Source organism: Pelobates fuscus, chromosome 12, assembly GCF_036172605.1.
Source record: "Pelobates fuscus isolate aPelFus1 chromosome 12, aPelFus1.pri, whole genome shotgun sequence".
Classification (NCBI taxonomy): Eukaryota; Metazoa; Chordata; class Amphibia; order Anura; family Pelobatidae; genus Pelobates; species Pelobates fuscus.
The window spans coordinates 73,895,805-73,917,525 of record NC_086328.1 but is presented as its reverse complement, the minus strand read 5'-3'; positions in this window follow the sequence as shown (position 1 = coordinate 73,917,525).

Sequence of the window (21,721 nt, the reverse complement as noted above, 5' to 3'; positions counted from 1 at the left end):
GAGCATTGCACAGTCCAAACGGCATAACTGTGTATTCATAGTGACCGTACCGAGTATTGAACGCCGTCATCCACTCGTGTCCCTGCTGGACTCTCACCAAATTATATGCCCCTCTGAGATCTAACTTGGTGAAGATTTTGGAGCCCTTAAGACGATCAAATAACTCGGTAATAAGTGGAATAGGATAGGCATTTCTGACAGTTATTTTATTCAAGCCTCGGTAATCGATACAAGGTCTTAGCGTGCCATCCTTTTTCTTAACGAAAAAGAACCCAGCCCCGGCCGGGGAAGAAGACCTCCTAATGAATCCCTTTTCTAAGTTCTCCCGAATATACTCCTCTAGAACCAAGTTTTCCTGAACAGACAAAGGATATACATGGCCCCTCGGAGGCATAGTCCCAGGTAGGAGCTTAATTTTACAATCAAATGGCCTGTGTGGCGGCAAAGAATCGGCATTCTTCTTGTCAAATACTGCCTTTAAGTCTAGGTAAAGGTCTGGTATCTGTCTTTCTGTGGACTGAATAGGAGTCTCAGGTATGTTAACATTAGCTAATGGAGAAACCTTGCATAAACACCTATCCTGGCAACCCTGGCCCCACGAGAGTATCTCCCCTAACTCCCAATCGATAATAGGGTTATGTTTCTTCAACCATGGGTACCCCAGAACTATGGGAACGGAAGGGGATGAAATGAGCAAAAGAGATAAATTCTCCACGTGTAGGATACCAACATTTAAACTAATGGGTATGGTTTCACGAAAGATAACAGGGTCTAGTAGTGGTCTACCATCTATGGCCTCAACGGCCAAGGGTGTCTCCCTTAGCTGGGATGGGAAATTGTTCTTAATAGCAAAGGCTTGGTCGATAAAATTCTCAGCAGCACCGGAATCTATCAATGCCATAGCCCTTACTACTTCCTTCTCCCAAGTTAAGGAAACTGGTAGCAGAAGCCTGTGATCTTTATAATTAGGAGTAGAGGACAAAATAGAAACACCCAAGGCTTGTCCTCTAGAGAGACTTAGGTGCGAGCGTTTCCCGGACGGTTAGGACAGTTCGAGAGTAAATGACCCTTGGCTCCACAATACATACACAAACCCTCTCTTCTCCTGTACTGTCTTTCCTCCTCAGAGAGGCGGGTATAACCTATCTGCATAGGTTCAGGAAGCAAAGATACCGTGGAGTCAGGACTTGGAAAAGCGGGGGCTAACCTAAAAGAAGGTCTCCGGTTCCTCTCTCGAGTGTTCTGTCTCTCTCTTAAACGTCGATCTATACGAGAGATGAACGAAATTAAATCTTCTAAATTCTCAGGGAGTTCTCTGGTAGCAACCTCATCAAGGATTACTTCAGATAGGCCATTCAAAAATACATCCATATACGCCTGCTCATTCCACTTGACTTCTGACGCCAGAGACCTGAACTCTAGTGCATAATCCACCAGTGTTCGGTTCTCCTGTCTCAGGCGCAACAGTAATCTGGCTGCATTAACCTTTCTACCTGGAGGATCAAATGTTCTTCTAAAAGCAGCTACAAATGCGTTATAGTTATACACTAATGGGTTATCGTTCTCCCATAGTGGGTTGGCCCATCTCAGAGCTTTCTCAATAAGTAGGGTGATAATAAATCCTACCTTTGCCCTATCTGTAGGATAAGAGCGGGGTTGCAATTCAAAGTGGATACTAATTTGGTTTAAAAAACCACGACACTTCTCAGGAGCCCCACCATAGCGTACTGGGGGGGTAATGCGAGAAGAAGCACCCACTGTGGCTACCTCTAGACCTAAACTGACAGGAGAAACAGGGGTATTACGTATCTCCCCTGGTGGGTTATTGGCATGAGATAATAGAGCCTGTAGCGCAAGCGCCATCTGATCCATTCTGTGATCCATGGCTTCAAACATAGGATCAGGAGAAGCCAGCTGACTGTTTGTACTTGCAGGATCCATTGGCCCTGTCGTAATGTCAGGATCGGGACAGGGATCCAACACGCAGAGTACAAACAGTAGCCAGATACGTATACCGGACCTTAGAATGGCCGGACTAACGTAAGTAGTACCGTATAGAATGGTCAAAGACAAGCCGAGGTCGAGGGTAACAGAAGACAGGTAAGCGAGAGACAAGCCGAATCAAGGGTAACAGAGATAAGCAGAGTAAGGTAAACAAGCCGGGTCAAAACCAAAAGGGATAATAGAATACACAAGCACTGAGTGACTAGAACAAGCTAGAACCACGACAGGGCAATGAGCTAATGAAGGAAGCTCTGTTAAATACCCTGTTCAGAGCAGTAACCACACCTCCGAGACGTCCTGATTGGTCCTGCAGCAATTGACTGACAGGTCGATCCGGGGGAGTGTCCTGATGATGACTTCCTGCCTAGATGGTGTAAAAGGCAGTCACTCCCTCGCGGCCGGCCTTGCATGACCGGATAGACCGCGGGGAAGGGAGTCATCAGACCGTCTGGATGGTGGAACAGCTAAGTCTCTACCTCTTTTGGAGGTAGAGACCACAGGTACCCTGACAAAACGGGGCAGCTGCCTCGGGCCCTGTTGCTCCTGGGGGGCCCAAAGCAGCTGCCCTGTGGGCCCCCTGCCCACAGCCAGGTCTGAACAGCCCACCGGGATACTGAGAAATATTCCAGTGGACTTCAGCAGGGGAGGTAATCAGGGGCCCCCGGCCCTTTAAGAGAGCTCCAGACCGGGCCTCTGTCTTCCTGCCTGCTGGGGAGGAGGAGGCATACATGGAGAGAAGGTGACCAAGAGAGAAGGTGACCAAGAAGAAGAAGAAGACTCTCATCAATCTCAGCCATCCAGCTCCCACTGGACTCCAGGGAAGCCACACTTCTGTAAAGGTAAGCAGGGTGGCTAAACTATGTAAATTGATATGACTGTGTGTGTGTGTATCTGACTGTGTGTGTGTGTGTATCTGCCTGTGTTTGTGTATCTGACTGTGTGTGTGTGTGTGTATCTGACTGTGTGTGTATCTGACTGTGTGTGTGTGTGTGTGTGTGTATCTGACTGTATGTGTGTGTGTGTCTGACTGTTTGTGTGTCTGACTGTGTGTGTGTATGACTGTGTGTGTGTATATCTCACTGTGTGTGTGTGTATCTCACTGTGTGTGTATGTGTATCTCACTGTGTGTGTGTGTATCTGACTGTGTGTGTATATCTGTTTTTTTTGTGTGTGTGTGTGTGTGTGTCTGATTGTGTGTGTGTGTGTGTGTATCTGACTGTGTGTATCTGACTGTGTATGTGTGTGTATCTGAATGTGTATGTGTGTGTATCTCACTGTGTGTGTGTATCTCACTGTGTGTGTGTGTATCTCAGTGTATGTGTGTGTCTCACTGTGTGTGTGTGTATCTCACTGTGTTTGTGTCAGTGTTTATGTGTATCTGTGTGTATGTGTACCTGTGTGTCAGTTTTTATGTGTACCTGCATGTCAGTGTATTTGTACCTGTGTGTGTATATGAGTGTCAGTATGTGTAAGTGTGTATCTATGCGTGTGGCAATGCATACATCCCATCTAACATTGCACACAAATACACCCCTGTATTTCAACATTAACAATGCACACAAATACACCCCTGCATTCCAACATTAACAATGCACACAAACACACCATTGCATGTGTATCTGTGTGTATCTCAGTGTTTGTGTAAGTGTGCATCTGTGTGACAATGCATACATCCCAGCATTCCTACGCCAACACTGCACGCAAATACACCCCTGCATGTGTACCTGTGTGTGCATGTGTATTTATGTATGTGTCTGTGTGTGTATACGCCAGTCTTTGTCAGTGTGTGCATGTGTGCAGATGTGTGCATGTATCGGTGTGCTAATGTGTATGTATATCTGTGAATGCATGTCATACATCACGGCAATCAAACACAACATGCAAACACACCCCTGCAAACATTACATACAAACACACCCCTGAATTCAAACTCAAAAAGTATATAGAAACACATCCCTACATTTAAACACCAATACTACACCCTACATGCACACACATACTGTATACAACAACATGCTCACATTCAAATGCACAAACACTGCTCACAAATACAGCCCTGCAAAAATGGCCAAATGGTAGATCCCCAGCTGGCATAGCATCGTGGGAATTGTACAACAGATGAGGATCTATCTTTTCTCTGCTCTTGCGCTAGAGGGGAGGCTCAAAACAATGTCTTGCACCAGGGCCCTGTCTACATTAGTTCTGCCACTGTGTTGGGGTGGAGGGCGTGATTGCATGCCAGAGAGTGAAAGTGTGGGGGGGGGGGGGGGGGGGTGAGGGCAGGATCCAGGGGGCCCAAGCAAATGCTTGCCCAGGGTCCAATCAATGTTAAAGACGGCCCTGGGTATAGGAGCAGTGGTGCAATGTGTAAGGGGTGCAGTGTGTGTGTGAAAGGTTCAGTGTGTGTGAGGGGGTGTAGTGTGTGAATGTGTAGGGTGTGTGGGGCAATGTGTGTATGAGGGGGCTGTGTATGTGTGTGGCAATGCTAGTATGGGGGGCTGTGTGTGTATGGGTGGGCAGTGTATGTGTGTGTGTGAGAGGTATGTGTGTAAATGTGTATGGTGTGTGTGGGTGTATGGGGGGCAGTGTGTGAATGTGTATGGTGTGTGGGGGCAGTGTGTTTATGGGGCTAGAGTTCACTCTCACCACTGCGACCACCAGGAATCCCTGGTGGTCACAGTGTTAAGAGTGAACTCTAGCCCGTATCTCCAGGGCTAGAGTTTACTCTCGCAAGAGCCGTAACGTTGCCGTAGTAACCGCGGCAACGATCTGTGCTCGCGCAAGAAGGACCCAGAGGAGCTGAAGGCTGAGCTCCCAGGTCCTCTCTTCCTCCCTCCCCTGCCGGCTGCCCGCACGGTGCCTGCGGACAGGGGAGGGGGCAATTGCCCTCCTCTTACTCCCCCTCCCCCTCTTCTTACCCCCTTCTTACTCCCCCCTCACTCTCTTCTTACCCCCCTTCTTATTCTCCCCCTCTTCTTACTCCCCCCTCCCCCTCTTCTTACTCCCCTTCTTACTTTCCCCCTCTTCTTACTCCCACCTCTTCTTACTCCCCCACTTCTTACTCCCCTCTTCTTACCCCCTCCCCCCTCTTCTTACTCCCCCCTACCCCATCTTCTTACTCCCCCCTCTTCTTACCCCCCTCTACTTACCCCCCCTCCCCCCTCTTCTTACTCCCCCCTCTTCTTACTCCCCCTTCCTCTTTTTACTCCCCCTCCCCTCTTCTTACCCCCTCCATCCCTTCTTACTCCCCCCTCCCCCTCTTCTTACCCCCTTCTTACTCCCCCCTCTCTTCTTACTCCCCCCTCCTCTCTTCTTACCCCCTCTCTCTCTTCTTACTCCCCCTCATTCTCTCTCTTCTTACTCCCCCTCCCTCTCTCTTCTTACCCCCTTCCTCTCTCTTCTTACCCCCTCCCTCTCTTCTTACCCCCCTCCCTCTCTCTTCTTACCACCCCTCCCTCTCTCTTCTTACCCCCTCCCTCTCTCTTCTTACCCCCTACCTTTCTCTTCTTACCCCCCTCCCTTTCTCTTCTTACCCCCTCCCTTTCTCTTCTTACCCCCTCCCTTTCTCTTCTTACCCCCCTCCCTTTTTCTTCTTACCCCCCTCCCTCTCTCTTCGTACCCCCCCTCCCTTTCTCTTCTTACCTCCCTTTCTCTTCTTACCCCCTCTCTCTTCTTAGCCCCCCTTTCTCTTCTTACCCCCCCTTTCTCTTCTTACCCCCCTCCCTCTCTCTTCTTACCCCCTCCCTTTTTCTTCTTACCCCCCCTCTCTCTTCTTACCACCCCTCCCTCTCTCTTCTTACACCCCCTCCCTCTCTCTTCTTACCCCCCCTCCCTTTCTCTTCTTACCTCCCTTTCTCTTCTTACCCCCTCTCTCTTCTTACCCCCCCTTTCTCTTCTTACCCCCCTCCCTCTCTCTTCTTACCTCCCCTCCCTTTCTCTTCTTACCCCCCTCCCTTTCTCTTCTTTCCCTCTCTCTTCTTACCCCCCTCCCTCTCTCTTCTTACCCCCTCTCTCTTCTTAACCCCCTTTCTCTTCTTACCCCCCCTTCCTTTCTCTTCTTACCCCCCCTTTCTCTTCTTACCCCCTCTTTCTTCTTACCCCCCTCTTTCTTCTTACCCCCTCCCTCTTTGTTCTTACCCCCCTCCCTCTTTGTTCTTACCCCCCTTCTTTGTTCTTACCCCCCCCTCCCTCTTTGTTCTTACCCCCCTCTCCCTCTTTGTTCTTACCCCCCCTCTTTGTTCTTACCCCCTCCCTCTTTGTTCTTACCCCCCTCTTTGTTCTTACCCCCTCTCCCTCTTTGTTCTTACCCCCCCTCTTTGTCCTTACCCCCTCTTTGTTCTTACCCCCCTCTTTGTTCTTACCCCCTCTTTGTTCTTACACCCCTCTTTGTTCTTACCCCCCTCTTTGTTCTAACCCCCCTCCCTCTTTGTTCTTACCCCCCCTCTTTGTTCTTACCTCCCTCTTTGTTCTTACACCCTCTTTGTTCTTACCCCCCTCTTTGTTCTTACCCCCCTCTTTGTTCTTACCCCCCTCTTTGTTCTTACCCCCCTCTTTGTTCTTACCCCCCTCTTTGTTCTTACCCCCCTCCCCCTCTTTGTTCTTACCCCCCTCCCCCCTCTTTGTTCTTACCCCCCCTCTTTGTTCTTACCCCCTCCCCCCCCTCTTTGTTCTTACCCCCTCCCCTGTAGCGTGGCCGAGCTGCTCTCCGGTCCGCAGTGCCTGGCCGGAGTGATAGGAAGGTGCACACTTGTGCACCTTCCTGTCAGTCCGGCCGGGTACAGGTAACAGAAACTCCTGTTCCGCGTGTAACAGGAGTTTCTGTTTCCTGTACCCGGCCGGACTGACAGGAAGGTGCACACTCAGTGTGCACTTTCCTATCACTCCAGCCAACACCGCGGACCGGAGAGCAGCTTGGCCACGCTACAGGGGAGAGGAGGGGAGGTGAGAAGCTGCAGCTGCCTGAGGCTCTTAAGAGAGCGCTCAGGCGCTGCAGCATTTAAAGGGGCGGCAGGCCCCCTCAGAGTGTGCCGCCGGGCCCCTGATGGCGGGCCCCCCTCCCGGCCGGGCCCTCGGGCCATGTCCGAAGTGCCCGACCAGTCAGTCCGCCCCTGGATATGTTGTAGAGCTGCCCTAATCTTATTAAAATTGGCTTTTTTAAAATTATACATTTTAATATACCCCACGTGCTTTTGCTTTTTTGAGTTTATTTCAAAAGTTACCATATTGTGATCACTATTTCCCAAATGCTCCCCTACTTGAATGTTGGTTAAAAGATCAACATTGTTTGTTATAACGAGATCCAGGCAAGCATCCTTTCTAGTTGGTGCTTGTACCAGTTGTGACATAAAGGTGTCATTTAACACATTCAAAAACCGGATTCCCATTGCTGAAGTACTAGTCCCTCTATCCCAATTTATGTCTGGGTAATTAAAATCTCCAATAATTAATGTGTTACCCCGATTTGCAGCTCTCCCAATTTGTCTAACAGCAGTTCTTCCTCATTAATATTTATATTTGGTGGTTTATAACATATCCCAACCAATAATTTATTTCCCTTTGTTTGCCCCAAGCAGATATCTACCCATAAAGCTTCCACATTTTCCTCATCACACTCCACATGCCTAAGATTTGACTTTAACTCATGGCTGACATACAAACATACCCCACCACCCTTCTTGTTTTTCCTATCCTTCCTAAATAACGTGTCCGAGCTGCTCTCCGGTCCGCGGTGCCCAGCCGGAGTGATAGGAAGGTGCACACTCGTGCACCTTCCTGTCAGTCCGGCCGGGTACAGGTAACAGAAACTCATGTTCCGCGCGGAACAGGAGTTTCTGTTTCCTGTACCCAGCCGGACTGACAGGAAGGTGCACACTCAGTGTGTACTTTCCTATCACTCCGGCCGGCACCGCGGACCGGAGAGCAGCTCGGCCACGCTACAGGGGAGAGGAGGGGAGGTGAGAAGCTGCAGCCGCCTGAGGCTCTTAAGAGAGCGCTCAGGCGGCTGCAGCATTTAAAGGGGCAGCAGGCCCCCTCAGAGTGTGCCACCGGGCCCCCTGGTGGCGGGCCCCCCTCCCGGCCAGGCCCTCGGACCATGTCCGAAGTGCCCGACCGGTCAGTCCGCCCCTGGATATGTTGTAGAGCTGCCCTAATCTTATTAAAATTGGCTTTTTTAAAATGATACGTTCTAATATACCCCACGTGCTTTTGCTTTTTTGAGTTTATTTCAAAAGTTACCATATTGTGATCACTATTTCCCAAATGCTCCCCTACTTGAATGTTGGTTAAAAGATCAACATTGTTTGTTATAACGAGATCCAGGCAAGCATCCTTTCTAGTTGGTGCTTGTACCAGTTGTGACATAAAGGTGTCATTTAACACATTCAAAAACCGGATTCCCATTGCTGAAGTACTATTCCCTCTATCCCAATTTATGTCTGGGTAATTAAAATCTCCAATAATTAATGTGTTACCCCGATTTGCAGCTCTCCCAATTTGCTCTAACAGCAGTTCTTCCTCATTAATATTTATATTTGGTGGTTTATAACATATCCCAACCAATAATTTATTTCCCTTTGTTTGCCCCAAGCAGATATCTACCCATAAAGCTTCCACATTTTCCTCGTCACACTCCACATGCCTAAGATTTGACTTTAACTCATGGCTGACATACAAACATACCCCACCACCCTTCTTGTTTTTCCTATCCTTCCTAAATAACGTGTACCCATTTAACCCCTTAAGGACCAAACTTCTGGAATAAAAGGGAATCATGACGTGTCACACACGTCATGTGTCCTTAAAGGGTTAAGTTAACTGCCCAGTCATGTGTCTCACCCCACCATGTTTCTGTTATGCCTATTATATCATATTGTTTAGTGTATGCTATTGCCTCTAGTTCCCCCATTTTGTTAAATAGGCTCCTTGCATTAGTAAGCATACATTTAGTATTACTGTCATTTGTACTTTTTGTGAATTATCAATATTACATACCTCCTGTTCTGAGCTTTCCCCTCCCCCCATCTCCACCCCCTTTTTTCTGAGCTAAAGCACATCTCCTTTCCATCATATCTCCATTTTCTAGATTGCTTTGACCCTCCCCCCCTACTACTAGTTTAAAATATCCTCCAACCTTCTAGCCACCCTATCCCTCAGCACAGCAGACCCTCTTCCATTTAGGTGCAATCCATCACGACTATACAGGTTGTACCCAAGCGCAAAATCGGCCCAGTGCTCTAAAAACCCAAAACCCTCTTTCCTGCACCAAGACTTAAGCCACGCATTGACCTCTCTAATCTCCCGCTGCCTTTCTGCTGTAGCGCGTGGCACAGGTAATATTTTTGAAAATATTACCTTAGAGGTAATTTTCTTTATCTTACTTCCTAGATCCCTGAATTCACTCTTTAGGACCTTCCATTTTCCTCTGACTTTGTCATTGGTACCAATATGGACCATGACAGCTGGGTCATCCCCAGCCCCTCCCAATAATCCCTCCACTCTGTCGGCAACATGCCGGACCCGAGCACCCGGGAGACAGCAAACTGTCGATCAGAGTGGCAGATTACCCTATCTACTCTCTTAATAATAGACAGGGACAGTCTATTTTCACAAGAACCACTACATTAGTGGTTCGGGTGATTAAAGTGTCCCTTTAAAAATAACTTAAATAACTAGATCCCAACACAAATATTTTCTCTAATTTGCAACTACACACCCACCCCTACTTGATAGTCTACTCTGACAGTGACCTTCTATTTTCCTTGCTCATAACAGAAACCTTTACTGGCAGTTGCCCACTTTTATGGGAATTCAAAGTGAATTTAAAATTATAGGCGAATTTAAAAAAAGTTTTAGGTCAGTCGCTTTTAGTTTCAGTGTTTTTTGGCGTTTGAAACCCACAGGGGGCGGGGCCTGACCTGCAAACTGAACGGCCGCATGACAGAGGAGCTCCCAATGCCAAAGCGGATTTTGGGGATATACTCACTGAATTGATGACTAAAAAGATGCCGGGGTACGCTACCCACGCTGGGGGCACCCTGGCGAATAGCCTGATACCAGACACGAGTATTCCCAACAAGCACAAGCCCAAAGTGGCCCATGGCGGCCTGCGGTGGACGGGGCTGGGGGGAGGCAGCCACTCTCCACTGATCACCCGCTCCCCCCCTCAGGACCGGCGGGGGTAATCCTGGTCCAAATCCACCAGACGGAATGGCCATGGCAGACGCAGGTGGCGGAGCCCCACAAGAAACTCCCAGCCACACAGGCCCGCACAGTGGCATAGGATCACTTTTATCTAATCTATCCCAATATATTGATAGATTTTTACAAAATATAGTGAAGCAACGTCCAACTTATCTTAAAGACACAATTAGCCTACTTAACATTTTAAATGATTTTAAATGGGAAAAGGGATATACTATGGCTACTTGTGACATTAGTAGCCTATATACTAATATAGCCCATGATAAAGGATGCAAGGCGGCAAGACATTTTTTTACAAAAGTTTGGGAATTTTAATGAACTACAAGTAGAATTTATTTCAAAGGGTATTAAAATTATTTTAACCAATAACTTTTTTTGGTATGAAAACCAATATTATCTACAGATCCAGGGAACAGCGATGGGGACCAGGTTTGCTCCTAGCTATGCAAATTTATTTATGTCGCATTGGGAAGAATCATTTGTTCGACCTGGCATGGAACTGGGAGCAAACCTGGTCCTTTATAAACGTTATATAGATGATATTTTATCATATGGAAAGGTGATACAAGCTCTCTGGTTAATTTTTTAGATGATTTGAACTCCAATGACTGGAATATTAAACTTACTTATAATATTAGTGATTTAAATATCACATTTATGGATTTGGATGTTTTTATAGAGTATGACCAAATTAGAAGTAAAACCCATTTTAAAAAAGTCAATAGTTTTATCGAATTACAAAGTTGTCATTTTAAACCTTGGCTTATAAATGTGCCAAAAGGACAGTTCCTCAGATTAAGAATAAACTGTACGAATTTAGAAGATTATCAATAGATTTGGCACAACAATTTATAGATAAGGGATACGATCCAACCTCCATTAAAAAATACTATAGAGGAGATAGGTAGGAAGGATAGAAATCAACTTTTGCAATATAAGAATAAAAATCAAGAAGAGAAAAAGAATGAGTCTATTCCCCTTATTTTAAACTTTACTACTAATAATAAGTCGGTTTGTAAGGTTTTTAAAAAACATTGTGTATAGACAAAAAAGGAGACCACCCAGGTGCAGCAGTGAATTGAAAAAAAGGGGGATAGATTCCTTCCCTCTGAGTCTAGGCTGTAACAAAGGATTCCTCGGATCCTCACAAATCAATATGTAAAACAAGATACGCCTAGATAAAATGGAAGCAGAGAACACTCATAGGGTAACACCGTTTAGTGTATATGTCCCTACTATGAATATTATGCACTCACAAAATAAATGAGTATTTCAAGCCCATCTGATGTCTTTAGATCCTGGAGTATAATTCCTCAGGAGTACATGCAGAAAAGAAAACTGGACATAGTGTGAAATCTTAATTAAATAAAAAATCACATTTAATGGCAAAACTTACAAAAAGTCAGAAGTAAAAATGCTCATCAAAGGTGGTGATTTGAAGAAGCAGGTTACAGGATTTATGAAGCAGCTCTACGCGTTTCGTCTAGATACTAGACTTCATCAGGAGCAACAGCAATCAAATATATAAAAAGCAATAAAATACGAATACATTAATAAAAGTCCAGTTTCTTAAATCTTCTTTTATAGGTCCTTAGTCCCATTCCGCGCCAAAAGTTCGCCAATCCGTGGGTTCTATGGCAGCTGTTGTGCATTTTCTCAAGATTCAGATCCGTCTGTGTATTTCCGTATTGCCGCAGTGGAACGCACATGCGTTCCACCCACCCGGAGGATATCCTCTCTTCCGGACGCATATCCAAATACGTCATCTTTCTGTGGCCGGAACGCACATGCGTTCCACCTCGGCCGTCGCCGAGAAGTATGGATACCGATGGGGAAAAAACAAGAAATTATATATCAAAACACAGGAAGCATAATACTCTAATTAACATCAATCAGGAACATAGAAGGATGCCTCCTTCTTCAATCCAGACTATAGAAATCCATAGATATGCTCAATAAAATTATAGAGGTGACTTAGACGATACATACATAGTTGGTGGAGATATTCAGAGAGAGGGATACTGGAATACACTAAACATAATTCTATATGAAATTATCTATAATGAATGAAATCAAAAATAAATATAAAAATAAAAATAAAAATGAAAATGAAAATAAAGATATAAACATTAAAATAAAAATAATTAAAAATAATTAAAAATAAAAATAAGTTAATAAAAATAATAAAAATAAGAATAAAAATAAAAATAAAATAAAATAATATAATAAAAATAATAATAAAAATGAATGAAAATGAAAATAAAAATAAAAATAAAAAATAAAATTAAAATGAACATAAAAATACTAATAATCAATGTTATTAAAGAAAACAAATTAAATCAAAATCCACATTCAACCCATAGGGTTGAAGTGTTTTAAGTTTGTGGATCCAGTATCCCTCTCTCTGTCTCAGTCTCGTGACAATGTCTCCCCCTCTTACACCAAGAGACACTTGTTCTATAACCACCCATGAAAAATTGTGTAAGTGGAATTGCAGGCATCTATTACAATGTACTGGTACAGAATGATTTTGTACATTTTTCCTGATATTGTTTTTATGTTCTAAAAACCGAGTTTTAGCTGGTCGCCCCGTTCTCCCCACATATTGTGCACCACATCCACATGAGAGGAGGTACACAACATGCGAGGAAGAACAGGTGACCCGTCCCTGGATGAAAAAAGTCTCTTTAGTAATAAAACTTGTGAAAGAGCGTGTGTGGGATGGTAATCCCCTACACGCTTTGCATGAGCCACAAGTGTAGAATCCTCTACTACTCTCTGTTTTCTTATTGATTTTATTCTGAAAATGGCTAGGTGTTAGATATGTGGACAGGTTTTTGCCTTTCCGGTAAATGATTTGAGGGTATTTTGGTAATTTAGGGCCTATAAACTCATCGAATTTTAGAATGTTCCAATGTCTTTTGAAGATTTTATTAATGGCAAATGCCTTGGAGTTATATTGAGTATGGAATGAAAACTCAAAATTCTTACTGGAATTATTAACTGGTTTCACCCGATCTAACAAGAGATTACCTCTACTAGTATTTCTGACCCTTTCTACCTCTGTATCTAGTATTTCCTTCTTGTAACCCTTTTCAATAAATTTATTAGTCAGGGTGGCTGCCTGTTCCAAATAAACATCTTGGCTAGAACAGTTTCTTCTTAGTCGGGTGTATTGACTTTTGGGTACTCCTGACAGCCATCTAGGGTGGTGTCCACTTGTGTACTCAATATAACTATTTGTGTCTGTTGGTTTGAAATATGTCTTAGTGGAAATTTGGCCTCCTTGGGCTGATATAGTCAAATCCAGGAAATTGATGTTGGTGGAGCTAAACTCGGGAGAAAAGACAAGGGAGAAGTTCATTCATTTTTATTATTATTTTTATTATATTATTTTATTTTATTTTTATTCTTATTTTTATTATTTTTATTAACTTATTTGTATTTTTAATTATTTTTAATTATTTTTATTTTAATGTTTATATCTTTATTTTCATTTTTATTTTTATTTTTATATTTATTTTTGATTTCATTCATTATAGATAATTTCATATAGAATTATGTTTAGTGTATTCCAGTATCCCTCTCTCTGAATATCTCCACCAACTATGTATGTATCGTCTAAGTCACCTCTATAATTTTATTGAGCATATCTATGGATTTCTATAGTCTGGATTGAAGAAGGAGGCATCCTTCTATGTTCCTGATTGATGTTAATTAGAGTATTATGCTTCCTGTGTTTTGATATATAATTTCTTGTTTTTTCCCCATCGGTATCCATACTTCTCGGCAACGGCCGAGGTGGAACGCATGTGCGTTCCGGCCACAGAAAGATGACGTATTTGGATATGCGTCCGGAAGAGAGGATATCCTCCGGGTGGGTGGAACGCATGTGCGTTCCACTGCGGCAATACGGAAATACACAGACGGATCTGAATCTTGAGAAAATGCACAACAGCTGCCATAGAACCCACGGATTGGCGAACTTTTGGCGCGGAATGGGACTAAGGACCTATAAAAGAAGATTTAAGAAACTGGACTTTTATTAATGTATTCGTATTTTATTGCTTTTTATATATTTGATTGCTGTTGCTCCTGATGAAGTCTAGTATCTAGACGAAACGCGTAGAGCTGCTTCATAAATCCTGTAACCTGCTTCTTCAAATCACCACCTTTGATGAGCATTTTTACTTCTGACTTTTTGTAAGTTTTGCCATTAAATGTGATTTTTTATTTAATTAAGATTTCACACTATGTCCAGTTTTCTTTTCTGCATGTACTCCTGAGGAATTATACTCCAGGATCTAAAGACATCAGATGGGCTTGAAATACTCATTTATTTTGTGAGTGCATAATATTCATAGTAGGGACATATACACTAAACGGTGTTACCCTATGAGTGTTCTCTGCTTCCATTTTATCTAGGCGTATCTTGTTTTACATATTGATTTGTGAGGATCCGAGGAATCCTTTGTTACAGCCTAGACTCAGAGGGAAGTAATCTATCCCCCTTTTTTTCAATTCACTGCTGCACCTGGGTGGTCTCCTTTTTTGTCTATACACATATTGTTTTTTCCTTAGAATTAGACCCCATTAAAATGTTTTCAGAACTTAAACAGAGAAGGGCAGATAAATTTAAATCTCTCTTTAATGAAAATGATAATATTCCCCACGACAGAAATATGGAAATTGATTAATTTTTTAAAACATTGGAAAGATTGTCAATTAAAGAAACTAAGAAATGGTGGGAAATATCTTTTTTAGAAGGCTATATAAAAGAAGGATTAATACCCTGAGGTTTGAGATTATCAAAGAACCCAGCAAATGGGCTCGAAAATTCCCACCATGCGGATAGGTGGGATACAGCCCTTGAGAAATGTGCTACTATTTTTTTTTTATTTTTTTTTAATTCTTTGTTTTATTGAGGCATTGAAAGGATACATGACAGGCAGTACAGAGTCATAGTAAGTTTCATACAAGCTTGGTAAACAAAGATAGTAGATAACTCCTAGCAAAATCTGCCTCTTTTTTTTTTTAAGAAGATAAACAAGAACAGTATAGCAAACATAAGCCTAAAGACAATTCACATGAGTTTAGTCAGCAATAACAGGTGTTAGCATTAAATAGAAAGTCATTTCAGTAGTATATGATTCTAACTTTGCTTGGCGGATTTACTGCACTTAGTAGTAGCCGTGCTATAACATAGAATTAACGGGCTTGAATTGCATATAATCTAGTGTGTCACGCTGCGGTAGGCAGGCAACATATACATATATTTAAACTCAGTTTAAGCTATAGCTATCGAATACAGGCTTAGTTTAAGAGTGGGGATACAACGCTTAGCGGTGCAGGTAAATAAGCTATGTGCCTCCGGATTGAAACATGTATTATTGCTATAATGTTAATAAAATAATGTTTGTCATAGCGCTTGCGTCTTAACGGGCCTAACAGCAAAGCCAATACACTATAGGCAGCGGCAGTGGAATAGTACAAAAATGTGCAACATGTGAGTGGACAAATATTAATCTGATATTGTAAACTGTGTTGTGGAGGGTTCCTGGGTAAATGAGGCATGTATACAGGCTTAACAAACAACACTAATGCTGCAGCACTCGATATTGAGGGTGGGTCGAGGTTTAAGGACCCAGTGGAGGTTGTGGGCGCATGCAGTGGACTTAAATCATAATAGCACTGGGGCACATTTAAAAGTAACTAGCACTAAATAAAATGCACTGCGGGCATTTTGGACTGAACCTGCTTCAGTATATTATGGAGCGTGATTAGTCCTTGTGATAGTTCATGTGAGTCACCCCACGCCAACTCTGGAGGCTTGGTGCAGGAGCCCTGTGTGTGGGCCATGGATGGGCCATTGCTGACCTCCGTCCCTGTGTGAGACCGCCCTTGTGCGACCGCCGTTGTTCCGGTCATCCGTGGAGGAGATCTGAGATGGGGCTGTATGTTGTGGGCTTTGAATCCTGGGTCCCGCCGGGTGGAGCAGGTGAGTATGTAAGGTTTTGTTTCTCTTCTGTGCCATGTGCCTCCGATGCCGTCTCATGCGGTGTTCCTGCCTCTTATGCAGCTCGGTCTGCCGCCATGATGATGCGGCCTGTCCTGCGGGTGAGACCTCCGGAGCGTTCCTCCGAGTTGGAGGCAGCTGTTTTGTCGATTGGCTGTGTGGCTGTTGTGAGGTAGGAGGCTGTGTTCTACCCTCTATCTTGTGCCAGAAGCTGGCAAGTAGTTTGTTCTTTTGTTTAGCTGCCCGGCCTTCTGGACGGTTAGATGTTGGGGTCGCCGGCGCTGCTTCCCGTTTGTACTTGTGCAGGTGAGTGTGTGGCTCGGCTCCCAGCTCAGCCTCTGGGTCTTTCGGGAATATAAGGGCCTCTAGTTTCTCCCAGAAAATCTGAAAGGTCCTGTTCAGCCGATGCTCGACCTCTGGAAGCTCGCTTTGAGAGCTAGGGAAGGACGCCGCCTCCGCCATTTTGAGTGCCTTGTCTTCGCTTGTGACATTCCCCTGTGCCATCGTGACATTCTCGCCAGGCTGTCTCAGGGTCTCCCTAAGGTGGACCGGGATAACCCCCACCGGTCCATAGGGGGGGAAACGGGGGTCTGGTCTCCGCTTGTCAACCGCCAGTGCCAGCGGGGGAGCGGCCATCTCCATCACGCCGGCCACATGTGTAGGCCTCACGGGAAGAGCCGGTGTAGTAAGCCGGGGTCGTCGCTTAAGTGACATCGTTGTGTGCCCCTGGGCTTCACCTGTCTTCTGGGGTCCTTTTTGAACCGATCAGATCCCGTTTTGACTGTCTATAGCTGTTTATTTAGTGCCGCAGAGCAGGAGCCGTGTGAGTTTGCATCCTCTGCTCTCTGCGGCCAGGCCCCGCCCCCCGTGCTACTATTTTAATGGAGATAATTGTAGAATTTGAAAAAGAGAATTTAAAAAATGTAACACATGAATTAGAAATTCTTGAGAGAAATAACAAACTTGATAAAAAAAGTATGGATTACATACAAAAAGAAAAGATTGTATTTGATAGAGTCCAAAGTATGGACGAAAAAATTGCAATAACAAAAAACAACAAATATAGAAGAGATAAACGAGATAAAGCTGATCAATTTTTCTCCATTAAAAATAGGAATAAAGATAGAACCAGAGAGTTCAAAGATAGGCGCAGCATCCAGTCTACTTTTGTGGAAACTAAGCAGAGAAAATCCAATTACAGTAACAACTATAATTCATTCCAATACAAAAGGAATGAACATCTAAGATCCCCCTCTCCAAAAGTGAGAGAGAAAAAAAGTGTAACTTATAACGAGCCAATTAAACAACATGCCCCATACAAACAGGTCCCCATTCATGCTAGGAGAGAAACATCTTTATCCCCACAAAAACACACTAGAAGGGATTTTTTAGAGAGGGAGCGAGACCAAAGGGGAAGGAAAAAAGAAATAAGTCACTATTTCCCACTCAAAATATCGAAAACAGATTCGACCAACCGCTTTGCCCCTCTTGGAGAGCAAAACACTCCAACCAAAAAGAGACGGTTGAGTCTAGAAAGAGAGAACCCCTATTAAACTCAAGAATAATAGAAGAACAAATGGGGATTTTCAACATCTCCAACGCATCCCTTACAAAAGATGAATGTCTGATCCTAAAAAAAGGCATGAAGTATGCCCCCAATGTCCCCCCGAACTCTTTCCAGATCTATATTGACATGCTAAAGTTCACTAGAAAACTGAGTCTCAAGAGATTCTTTATGAAAAAATCTTTAAACGAACCCCCCAAATTAGAACCTAATCTTGTTCACAACCAGGAATGTAAAAAGAAGTTTAGATCTCGTTCGACCTTCTGTCCCTATGAAAAGGGAGGACAGATAGATACATTTCATAAGATGGTATTAGCAGACCTTGATAAACTTACAAACAAGAGAGAATATTGCAATAACATGTCAAAGTTAGAAATGCAGACTCTCAATTCATTAAAGAAGAGAGATGACATTGTTATAAAAAACGCAGATAAGGGGGGGGATTGTTGTCATGACCACAGAATTCTATAAAAAAGAGTCTTATAGACTACTGGGAGATCTTAATACATATAAACGACTGCCACGAAATCCAAATAACATCTTTAAAGAGGAATTAAAGATTTTATTAGAACAAGCTGTACACCGAGAAGTAATTAACCAGGAGACATACCGCTTTATCTATTCTGAGAATCCGAGGACTCCTACGTTTTACTTTCTACCGAAAGTGCACAAGTGTAAAATTAATCCACCGGGTAGACCCATAATAAGTGGGATTGATTCGTTAACTTCTAATTTGTCCCAATTTATTGACTATTATTTACAACCTTATGCTCAATCATCCCAATCGTATCTCAAAGACACGAAACATCTCCTACAGGAATTAGAGTCCCTTAAGTGGCAGGAAGGATACATGTGGGCCTCTCTAGATGTAGGCTCCCTGTACACTGTCATTGACAATCAGTTAGGCCTCATGGCAATTAAGAACAACTTTGACAGTGATACCAACCTTGACCAGGGATTTGCCCAGTTCTTACTTGAGGCAATCCATTTCATACTTAGCCACAATTTCTTCATGTTTAATGATGAATTCTTCCTGCAGATCAAGGGCACAGCCATGGGTACCAGGTTCGCCCCCAGTTATGCGAACATCTTTATGGATTTTTGGGAACGCCAGTTTGTCTGGACCAATAATCCTTACGGGGCGGACCTGGTCCTGTGGCGTCGTTATATAGATGACATCCTTGTAATATGGAAGGGATCTGAAGAACATCTGTTAAACTTCTTTGGGTATCTAAACAACAATAACTTCTCCCTTGTCTTTTCTCCCGAGTTTAGCTCCACCAACATCAATTTCCTGGATTTGACTATATCAGCCCAAGGAGGCCAAATTTCCACTAAGACATATTTCAAACCAACAGACACAAATAGTTATATTGAGTACACAAGTGGACACCACCCTAGATGGCTGTCAGGAGTACCCAAAAGTCAATACACCCGACTAAGAAGAAACTGTTCTAGCCAAGATGTTTATTTGGAACAGGCAGCCACCCTGACTAATAAATTTATTGAAAAGGGTTACAAGAAGGAAATACTAGATACAGAGGTAGAAAGGGTCAGAAATACTAGTAGAGGTAATCTCTTGTTAGATCGGGTGAAACCAGTTAATAATTCCAGTAAGAATTTTGAGTTTTCATTCCATACTCAATATAACTCCAAGGCATTTGCCATTAATAAAATCTTCAAAAGACATTGGAACATTCTAAAATTCGATTAGTTTATAGGCCCTAAATTACCAAAATACCCTCAAATCATTTACCGGAAAGGCAAAAACCTGTCCACATATCTAACACCTAGCCATTTTCAGAATAAAATCAATAAGAAAACAGAGAGTAGTAGAGGATTCTACACTTGTGGCTCATGCAAAGCGTGTAGGGGATTACCATCCCACACACGCTCTTTCACAAGTTTTATTACTAAAGAGACTTTTTTCATCCAGGGACGGGTCACCTGTTCTTCCTCGCATGTTGTGTACCTCCTCTCATGTGGATGTGGTGCACAATATGTGGGGAGAACGGGGCGACCAGCTAAAACTCGGTTTTTAGAACATAAAAACAATATCAGGAAAAATGTACAAAATCATTCTGTACCAGTACATTGTAATAGATGTCTGCATTTCCACTTACACAATTTTTCATGGGTGGTTATAGAACAAGTGTCTCTTGGTGTAAGAGGGGGAGACATTGTCACGAGACTGAGACAGAGAGAGGGATACTGGATCCACAAACACTTCAACCCTATGGGTTGAATGTGGATTTTGATTTACTTTGTTTTCTTTAATAACATTGATTATTAGTATTTTTATGTTCATTTTAATTTTATTTTTTATTTTTATTTTTATTTTCATTTTCATTCATTTTTATTATTATTTTTATTATATTATTTTATTTTATTTTTATTCTTATTTTTATTATTTTTATTAACTTATTTTTATTTTTAATTATTTTTAATTATTTTTATTTTAATGTTTATATCTTTATTTTCATTTTCATTTTTATTTTTATTTTTATATTGATTTCATTCATTATAGATAATTTCATATAGAATTATGTTTAGTGTATTCCAGTATCCCTCTCTCTGAATATCTCCACCAACTATGTATGTATCGTCTAAGTCACCTCTATAATTTTATTGAGCATATCTATGGATTTCTATAGTCTGGATTGAAGAAGGAGGCATCCTTCTATGTTCCTGATTGATGTTAATTATAGTATTATGCTTCCTGTGTTTTGATATATAATTTCTTGTTTTTTCCCCATCGGTATCCATACTTCTCGGCGACGGCCGAGGTGGAACGCATGTGCGTTCCGGCCACAGAAAGATGACGTATTTGGATATGCGTCCGGAAGAGAGGATATCCTCCGGGTGGGTGGAACTCATGTGCGTTCCACTGCGGCAATACGGAAATACACAGACGGATCTGAATCTTGAGAAAATGCACAACAGCTGCCATAGAACCCACGGATTGGCGAACTTTTGGCGCGGAATGGGACTAAGGACCTATAAAAGAAGATTTAAGAAACTGGACTTTTATTAATGTATTTGTATTTTATTGCTTTTTATATATTTGATTGCTGTTGCTCCTGATGAAGTCTAGTATCTAGACGAAACGCGTAGAGCTGCTTCATAAATCCTGTAACCTGCTTCTTCAAATCACCACCTTTGATGAGCATTTTTACTTCTGACTTTTTGTAAGTTTTGCCATTAAATGTGATTTTTTATTTAATTAAGATCTCACACTATGTCCAGTTTTCTTTTCTGCATGTACTCCTGAGGAATTATACTCCAGGATCTAAAGACATCAGATGGGCTTGAAATACTCCTTTATTTTGTGAGTGCATAATATTCATAGTAGGGACATATACACTAAACGGTGTTACCCTATGAGTGTTCTCTGCTTCCATTTTATCTAGGCGTATCTTGTTTTACATTTTAAAAAACATTGGCATGTTTTAAAAGAAGACTTGGAGATTTTACCTTTTGTAAGTGAGCAGCCTAAATTTATTTTTAGGGGGGGCTAAGAATTTTAGACAAATTTTAACTAAAAGTTTTTTAGATAAAGATAAAAGTGAAACAAATTTCTTAGACGGCCAAAAAGGTTTTTATTATTGTAATGATTGCACAGGATGTAGATTAAGGAAACGCTCAAGTAGAAGTATTAAAAAATGTACATCTAGGAGGAACTTAAGAATATAAAATTCATACATTAATTACGTGCAATACAACTAACGTTATATACCTTTTAACCTTCCCATGTGGGTATCAGTATGTTGGGAAAACCACTAGAAAATTAAAGATAAGAATAGGTGAACACATTAATAATATAAAAAAGAAATTTATGAATCATAGTGTCTCCAAACATTTTTCAGAACATCGTGGAGGCAGTCCGGAAGGCCTTTCATTTTTATGTATAGAAAAGATTAAAGTACACTGGAGAGGAG